This window comes from Mastomys coucha, unplaced genomic scaffold (assembly GCF_008632895.1).
Source record: "Mastomys coucha isolate ucsf_1 unplaced genomic scaffold, UCSF_Mcou_1 pScaffold9, whole genome shotgun sequence".
Lineage (NCBI taxonomy): Eukaryota > Metazoa > Chordata > Mammalia > Rodentia > Muridae > Mastomys > Mastomys coucha.
The window spans coordinates 58395892-58405118 of NW_022196915.1; the positions used below are offsets into that span (position 1 = coordinate 58395892).

The 9227-nt window shown below is 38.5% G+C and overlaps 1 long non-coding RNA gene across 3 annotated transcripts in view; it reads left to right on the forward strand.

Annotated features, from left to right (window-relative positions):
• Positions 1-9227, forward strand: part of LOC116085067 — a 91855-nt gene that overhangs the window by 23235 nt on the left and 59393 nt on the right. Inside the window, exons 3-4 of one of the 3 annotated variants that reach the window (XR_004116401.1) lie at positions 2166-2319; positions 8670-8805. This is a non-coding gene — a long non-coding RNA (uncharacterized LOC116085067). Of the gene's footprint in view, positions 1-2165; positions 2320-4733; positions 4936-8669; positions 8806-9227 lie in introns of those variants that run through there. The other 2 variants (XR_004116399.1, XR_004116400.1) reach the window with 2 other exon arrangements.

Below are 9227 nucleotides of genomic sequence, written 5' to 3' on the forward strand. Positions count from 1 at the left end.
GGAAAGGGGATAACATTTGAAATGTAAATAAAGAAAATATCCAATAAAAAATAGATAATTAAAAAAAAAATGGACTTTCTATTGTACTGATCAATTTGCCTATGTAAATGTTAGTATCTCTTATGATTATTACAGCTTACTCGTCAATCTTAAAATCAGATATTATCTCTCTTCCAGTTAGATTTTTCTTTTCTATGAGTGGCATAGCTCTTATTTTTCAATATTATGTACATTTTAGTATAATATTGTTAATTGCTATAAAAATAATACATTTCTGGGGCTGGAGCAATGGCTTATAGGTTAAGAACACTGGCTGCTCCTGCAGAGGACCCAGGCTTGATTCCTAGCACCCATGTAGCAGCTCCCCACTGCCTGTAACTCCAGCTCCAGGGGATCAGATGCCATTTTCTCACCTCTGCAGAAACCAGGACACACTAGAATAGAAAAAAAAAATTTAAAAAGAGTGCTAGCTCATCAGGTCTAAGATTCTGGGTTTGATTCCCAGCACTTCAAAAACAAGTTGAAAATGCACCTTCTGAGATTGCAATTGTCCTTTTTTATTGACTCAGATAATCAATATAAACAGAGTTGACATATTTTATAGTGTTCCAACATTCAACCCATGAGCATGGGACATCTTTTCATTTATTTAATTTATTTAATAGTCTCATTTAATTATTTAGTATAAATTAAATAGTCTTATTCAATTTATTTCACCAATACTTTGTTGTATTTATGGAGGTTTCTTAACTGTTTCCCAAAATTCTTTTCAGGAGTTTTGTGTTGTTGATGCTATTATAATTGGTATTGATTTCTTAATATTTTTCTTTTTCTAGTTGCTGGTAGTTAAGAATGCTACTTATATGTTTATGTTGATTTTAGATTCTCAGATCTTGGTGAATTTATGAATTAGATCAGGAGTTGTTTTTATTTTGTTTCAAAATTGTTTTTTGAAATTTTATACATGCACTTATAGCATCTTAAGATAAACATAGTTTTACTTCTTCATTAATAATGATTATATGCTTTTCCCCATATCTTGCCTAATTGCTTTGAATAACATTAAATGAATGTTACATTTTATAGGCATGGAGAGAATAAGCCCATGCCATATACTTGTTTTTAGAAAAAGATTTGTTCTTATTTTTTTGTTTGTTTGTTTGTGTGTGTGTGTGTGTTTTCATCCATTAAAATGATTTTAGGAACTTTTCTTTATATTCTTAATGATCAATCATATTGAATGTTTTTATAATAGTAACTTAACTTGATGCTCCCAGAATAATTTTCATTTCATTGGGATGCATTTCTTTATGTTCCATTGGACTCAGCAATTGTTAAGGATTTTGATCTATCTGTGTTCGTGAGTGGTATACCCCTTTAGTTTTATTTGCTGGTGAGTCCTTATCAGGTTTTGTTAGGTCAATTGTGGTTATGTTGGTCTCATAAAAACAAACTCCCAAGTGTTTCCCACTCTACTTTTGTGAGAGAGTTTGTGCTTCATGGGTTTTTCTTTGCAAAACATTTAATAGAATTTTACAGACGAGCTGGCTAGGCCATAAGGTCCTATGGTAGGCAGGTTTTAAATTATTACTTCAATTTTTCTAATAGATACGAGGTTATCCAGGTCATCTACGTTTTCTGTCCATTTTGTTTTTAAAGAAGTTTTTTTCTACTTCATATTTGTTGTTAAAGAAGTTTTTCCATATTTATTGTCAAGTTCTTTAGCACACATGCCAGAAATTTCTCATTTTCTCTTTCTGTTTTTCTTTTTGTTGACCAAGTTCTCTTTTACTGTTTGAATGTTATTTGACTATCTTGTTTTTCAGACAGGGACTTCTTGTTTTATAGTCCAGGAAGAAAGGATTGAAACTTTCTATGTGGCCCAGGTGGGACTTAAACTTGTAGTCTCCTGTCCAAACCTCTTGAATGCTAAGGATACAAGATTGTACTACCATAACAGTGCCTCAGAAGTGCAGTGCCTAAAGAGGGTGTCAAATCCCCTAGAGCTAGAATTACAATTGCTTGTGATCCATCTTGGGTGGCTGCTAAGAACCAAACAAACTCTAGTCCGCTGCAAGAGAATCAAGCACTAGTAGCCGTTGAATAATATCCCCAGCTACAACATTTCTTTTTTAATGACTTATTTATTTTCCTTTTATATACAGGGATGCTTTGCTTCCTATGTCTGTATCACATGCATAGAGTGCTTAAGGAGACCAGCAGAAGGGATTGGATGTCCTGGAACTATCACATGCATAGAGTGCTTAAGGAGACCAGCAGAAGGGATTGGATGTCTTGGAACTGGAGTTACAGATGGTGGTGAGCTATCATGAGGATACTGGATATTCAATTCATGTCTATTGAAAAAGCAGCCAGTGCTCCTAACTGCTGAGCCATCTTGCCAGCTCCAGGTTCCTACTCTTCTGAACCTAACTCAAAGAATGAGCTTTTAATTTCTTGCCTTGTCCTATATTTAGTCTGTTCCCTATTTCATTTTTCCACTCTATAGTTTCTAACCTTTATGATTTCTTTTTTATAATACTTTGCCTTAATTTTTTATTTTTTTTAGTTTATTAAGTTAAAAACTTAACCAATTTTGGTGTTTATTTTTAATATGGACATTTTAAAGGTAAAACTTTCAGTTTAGCTGATGACTCCTATATAATTTAACTAAATTAGAATGCTATCCAATAGAAATATCTTCTAATTTCTTCTGTATTCATTTCATGCTGTTCATGTAACGAATTACCACAGGCCAGGCAGTGGTGGCTTAGGTCTTTAATCCTAGCACTTGGGAGGCAGAGGTAGGCAGATTTCTGAGTTCGAGGCCAGCCTGGTCTACAGAGTGAGTTCCAGGACAGCCAGGGCTCCACAGAGAAACCCTATCTTGAAAAACCAAAACCAATATATATATGTATATGTACACACATACACACACATACACACACACACACACAAACATCTCTACAGATACAAACTTGAGACAAGGCACATTTGTCTTAAAATTCTGGAGGTGAGAAATCTGAATTAAAGCCAAATGCTGAAAAACTGCCACTCATTCTAGAAGTTCTGGGAGAAAAGCCATTCCCTTGCCTCTTATAGGCTATTGGTATTTTTTTGGTTTGGGGTACTTTCTTTATATTTGAAGTGAACAGTCTGCCATCATCTCTTCTCAGATAATTATTTCTATTTTTGCATTTTTTTCCTCTGGCTTTAGTTATAGTTAAGTTTTCTTTTTATAGGTATCAAAAGATACACTGCTTACAACTTCAGTCCTTTGAAAGGTACCTAGCCTTAAATTTTTAGCTAAGCACATGGTATATCTCTGCAAATCTCTCACATGTATTTGAAAAGAATGCAAGCTCGGGTACGTTTAGATATAATGACAGAATACAGATTAGGTTATTTGGTTGACGACACTTCTCAAATATTTACTCTTACTGGTATTTTCTTGATTTTTCTGTCAATTTATAGGAGAGAATTAATAATATTCTCAAGTAAGTTTGTGATGTATTTCTTCATTTTCTTCTATTGTTTGTTGCCCTATCTTTTTCAGACTCTTACTACACAACTATCTGTCTGAGAACCACTATGTGTTTTTATCAATCAGCTCTTTTACTATTATGAAAAACCCTTGTCTTTTATGAGATTCTTTGTTTCAAACACTATTTGGACATTAACAGTGCTGTTACAATGTTCTTATGTTTCCTCAGTGTATCTCCCCCATCATTTTACTTCCACCTTACCTACTGTTCTGTATTTCATAACAGCATAGAGCTAAGTATATGTTTGATACCATGACAATGTCTGAAAGGTGCTTTTTCTACTTACTTTGAATATATTACTGGTAGAATTTCTGAAGACTACTCCTAGGAATGCAACACACATTCACATAAACTATGTCCAGATCTTCACAAATGACCCTTTCTGGGCTTTACATTCCATTTATACTTCCAAAGGTTCGTCTTCTGGAAGCTTGGTTCTCAGAGTAAGAATTCTAAGAGATGGTGGTGTCCACATACAATGCATACGCATACATGCAGGCAAACCATCCACACACACAAATAGAATGAAAGAAGAAGACAGAAGGAGAGGAGGAGGGAGGGAGTGGGGAAGAAGGGAGCAAAGGATAGAGGGAGGGAAGGAGAGTGGCAGGGAGGGATGTACCTTCAAGATGTCGAAGCCTAGTCGAAAGTGATTATCATAGCTCCCTTATGACGAGACTAAAGTCTTCTTTGAAGACTAAGGTAAAGAAAATTAGGTCCTGGGAGGTGGGGTTTGTGTGTGTGTGTGTGTGTGTGTGTGTGATATAGGTCTCTAAATGCAAGTCTCCAGCCCCTTGTCTCTCCTCTCTCTTTCTTCTCCACTCCCTCCACATATGATCCCATTCACATGAGTTCCCTACCAGGAACTGAGCAGTTCCCTACCATGACCCAAAAGAATGAACCCTTCCCCCCCCAAAAAAAACCCAAACCAATTAAACAAAAACAAAACAAGAACCCAAAACAACATTTTTTTTAATTAAGTACCCTGCTTCAAGTACACTATTATAACAACAGAAAATGATCTTCAAAAATTTTTGGAAAGATGTTACCATCTTTTGTTGAAATCTCCCCAAATTTTTGAAGATCATTTATTTCCTCAGGAGCTAGACCTGACATTGGCCAGGATCCTAAGTATTGTGTCCAATACAAGCAAAGTATAAAATATGGTCTCTATTTACTGTCACACAGGAATGAATGGTTTGTAACAAGGCTATTGAACAGTAAACCATCTGCACCTCAGTTTTTCAGCTGTGAATAAAGAGAATGAACTCAAACGTGCTGTAAAGGATTCCACAAAGCAAACATGTTCTGCCAAGTCTCACTCTCACTAATCATCTTTATCATCATCTGACTGGTATTTCATTAAAAATAAAATAGATTTTTCAAGGTATGGTAGTTTTTGGCTCTAACACAACACAACGATACTGTTGACATCTTTATAAACTGCAAGATTAGATTCAATGTCTAGGATTGCCCAACAAGGAGTAGGCGGCTGGCTTCACTTTGTAATGGCTGTTGACAGTATGAAGATGGATATAGCAAACTCACATTAAGGATGGTTAGCTGGGAAGGGGGGAACCCACAGGGATGAGGGCATGTCCGGTGGAGGCTGTGAATTCAAACACAACCCAAGTGGAAGTCTGCTTTGTAACAAGAGGCAATGGAAGGGCTGGGTGATTGTTTTGAAATGGAATGCTATGGAACTAGATTTTCAAAGAAGCCTCTACTAGCTACCTAACACATCTTGCTGTCCCTTCTCAGAAAATACAAGCTATTGTAAGAGTCTCCTTTGTTAACATAATTTCTTTCCTCATTGGGAAGTTTTATCTCCTTGTGTGTATGAGTTCACACAGAAGTATTGCTCAAAGGCCGACCTGGCACACGCCCATCAAGGTCAGACCTGCCAAGTGTCCATCAAGGTTATGTGTTCATGGAAAGAACAAGATGCTACAGAGGACTGAGATCCCAGCTAAAAATATGTTTTTTTTCTGGACCCTTTTGAGGAGTCATTGCCTGGTGGGGAACTTCAAGGTTCAGCTGATTTTTCAGATCGCTAGTATTCAAAGGACCCAACTCTACTGTTTAGAAAGAACTTTCTCATCTCTGCCTGGCTCATGGAACAGAATTCCCAAAGCAAACAGGCTCCCTTGATGGAGCTATTTGGTGGCTGTTTACACATTTGCACAATTAACATGCCTTTTAGATGTAAATAGAAATCAGCCCAGAGGAACACACTATTAAGCAGCAGGCAACGTGCAGTGTGTTTTAATAAGGCTGTCAGTGAAGGGTTAACTCCAGACCGTGCATCCACTCCTCAGGCATCAATAGCACCAAGCAGAGAGACCTGCTGAATAGCTGAGCTCCCACAATTCCAGCAGGGAGGGCAGTGTTTTGTGAGTTACTCCCAGGTGACACTATTTGAATGTCATTTAAAGTTCACTTTCATTATTTTAATTGTCACTGTAAAAATTTCCCATTCAGGACTGATTATGTTCTAAGAGAAATCAGAACTTAAATTCCAATCAATCATAATTGAACGTGTTGTTGCAAGTGGCATATAAAGCCGTGTCTGGGATGTGATTAAGACAAGTATTAGTTACTCAGGGAAAAGCTGTAGGGAGATTTGGGAGCAAGCAGGATTAATGCTGAATAATTTAAATGGTCAAAGCCATCAGAAGAAAAAGAGCAGAAACACTTGAGAGGTGTTTCTGTGTGTCCCAGGAAGGGTGGGGGCTGATTCTTGGGGCTCAAATTGCCATTACCTTGAAGGTGATGGGAAGGGCTTAGCTTGGAATGAAGTGTCATAAGATCTAGTCCCAGCTGTTCTGGTGACTTGGCTGAGTTTAGGAAAGCTTGTAGTTTCTTTAGCTATTGGATTTTTAATATGACAATACAAAAGCTGGGCTGGGGAGTTGGCTCAGGGGGTAGAGGTACTTGCCATGCAAGCCTGGGGTTCTGCATTTGATTTTTGGAACTCAGGTAAAGGTAGAGAGAAAGAAAGAATTCCACAAAGTTATGCTTTGACCTCCATGGGCACAACAGGTTCTTGTGATATCCTCCACATGCCTTATGCATGCAAGTGCACACACACACACACAATTAAAAAAAATTAAAGAAAAAATTGAAATCAGCTTATAAACTTTAAAGTTCTTTTAAGTGTTAATTTAAATTGGATCCCATCTTGTCTTCACACCAGTGATGGAGCTCAGGTTTCAGAGAAACCAGCCTAAGTGCCACCATAATAGGAAAAAGACATAAGAATTGTCATAAAGTGAACCAGCCCACGACATCTGATGCTATTGAAAGGGATCACCAGGAATCAGGGTCAGAGTCCCACAGAGAGGGACCTATTCTTCACACCTGGTCCCTTCCTCTCTACCTCTTCCCAGATTTACTTGGATATATGGGCACTGACTTAGTGTGCCATCTATGTTCATTCAAACATATCTTAGCTCCTTTGAATGCTCATGCCAATCATGGAAGACTAGAGTCCCTTGTTTGCCCCTTGTTCCCAAATTCAATTGCTAGGATGGAGGAGAAATTAACCATAGGCTTTGAAACTAGGAAAATCAATCCATTATAGTTCTTAATCTCTGAGGCCTGATATCCAGATTGTAAATCAGGAATCATGACTACAGTCCCACAGGCACTCTAGAAAGAATAAACACAATCATAACAGAATTACCCAACTGTAAGTCAAAACATAGTAATAATTGTTGCAAACTTCAACCTGTCAATGCCACAGAATCTGCCCAAAAGGATTTCAGAATAGGGGCCAAAGCAGAACTCATGGTTTCTGCTTCCTGCAAGGTTTCTAAATGATGAAGTGACTACCATCCTGCAATCCCTATGTCTGAGCTTCTAGATTAACACTTATCAATCTGTCAGTCATGACCCTTTTAAGGGCCGCATATCAGACAGACTGCATATCAGATATTTACATTATGATTCACAACAGTAGCAAAATTACAGTTCTGAAGTAGCAACAAAAAGAAATTTATGGTTGGGAGGTCACAACATGAGGAACTGGATTAAAGGGTCTGTCGCAGCATTAGGAAGGGTGAGAAGCACTGCATTCAGTGTGTGTGGAGAGGATGGTAAGTACATATAGCCCTGGCATCCTCCAGCACCTCCCTCCCTCCCTTCTGTTCTCCTGGTGGCTGGAGGAAAGAGGAAATCCACAAAGTGGCTCTTCCTTGACTGGGAAGCACCAGGAGTCTCTGCTTCCAGATTGTCCCAGAAGGAGAGGACCTCCACACTTTCTTCCCCGCTGGCCCCCACTTACAAACCAATTTTCTGGGAAAGGGAAGTTGAGGGAATTGGCAGGAACCTAATAAAGGTCTCTGAAAACAATGTTTCTCCATTTGAAAAATAAACCATGTCTTTAAATGCATTAACTCTGTGGGGAAATAAATGTAATAAACCAAATCCAATCCTTGCCAACATTTGTTTTCTTATCTATGTAAAATCAATATACTTGTTGCAATTATGTCTTTCAATAAATCCTCCCAAAGTCTTATTTTCTCATAAGATTTCCGGCCGCACACAGATTCATTGCGTTCATTTTCCATCTAGAGAAATTGTTTCTTGCATTTTCCAGCCATCCGGTTTCCTTGAAAAAGGCTGTTCCCCGCCTTTAGTGGCTATGTCCCTTCTTCAAGGGCCATTTAGGCAACAATTACTTTAATTGGATTGTGGTGCCAGCCCTACTAGAGCCTGCACCGATAGGAACAGCCTTTTCGGAGAGGGGTGAGTTTTCTGGCCCAAGCTTTTCCATGGTCCTCAAAGGGCAGTGGGGAAACTTTTATCTTTTCCTCTGTTGGTCATGAGTGGGAAAGTGACTGTCTTATTAGAGACAGAATGCCTTTTCAAATATTGACTTTTCAAATGGGATTTTTTTTAATGGACATGTGTGTATTCCTGGGCCTCCTGTCACTGATAGGTTTAGAGACAGGATGCACCAGGTTAGAGCTCCAGAAAGCTTAAGCTTGATCAGTGCCTGTGTTGGGATGTGTGCCCTGTGTAAGCATCAAAGAAGAAAGATGTTGACTCTACCACCCATACTGCCTGTACATAGTGCCTGGTCCCTGAATAACTAGCTTGCTTCCATCCCTCTCATTGCAGAGAGAAATAAAAAAAAAGAGTTCAGAAAGGGAAGCATCCGGCCTCAGGCAGTCAATACTGAACCTAAGTTTGTGACCCTGCCCTCCTGGATGCTCATTTCCACAAGGCTTTGGTGTCTTCTCTTTCTCCCCTACCTTTTCAGGTTGGTATGATGGATAAAACAACTTTAGTTGTCAACTTGACTGGATTAAAAATGCCTAGAAAAATGATCAGACATTAATTCCGGTGTATCTGTGGATGTATTTCTGGAAGGCATTGGCTTGTTGCTCAGGTGGCTGAATGAATCAGATCTCAGTATGATATAAGTATCCAATCAGTAGGCTGGATAGAACAGGAGAAGAAGGAAAGAAAAAGTAGTTACTTTTTCTACTGGAGCTGAAACAGTCTCTCTGGCCCCCAATACCCATCATGCACTTGGGCATCAGAAGCACTCTGCCCTTTGAACTTCAAGGCTCACATTACAGATTCTTTGAGTTCTCAGGCCTTTGTCCCTGAATTAAGGGTCACCACCACCATCAGACGATCTCTGTTTGGTAGATGTCATAGAACTCACCAGCC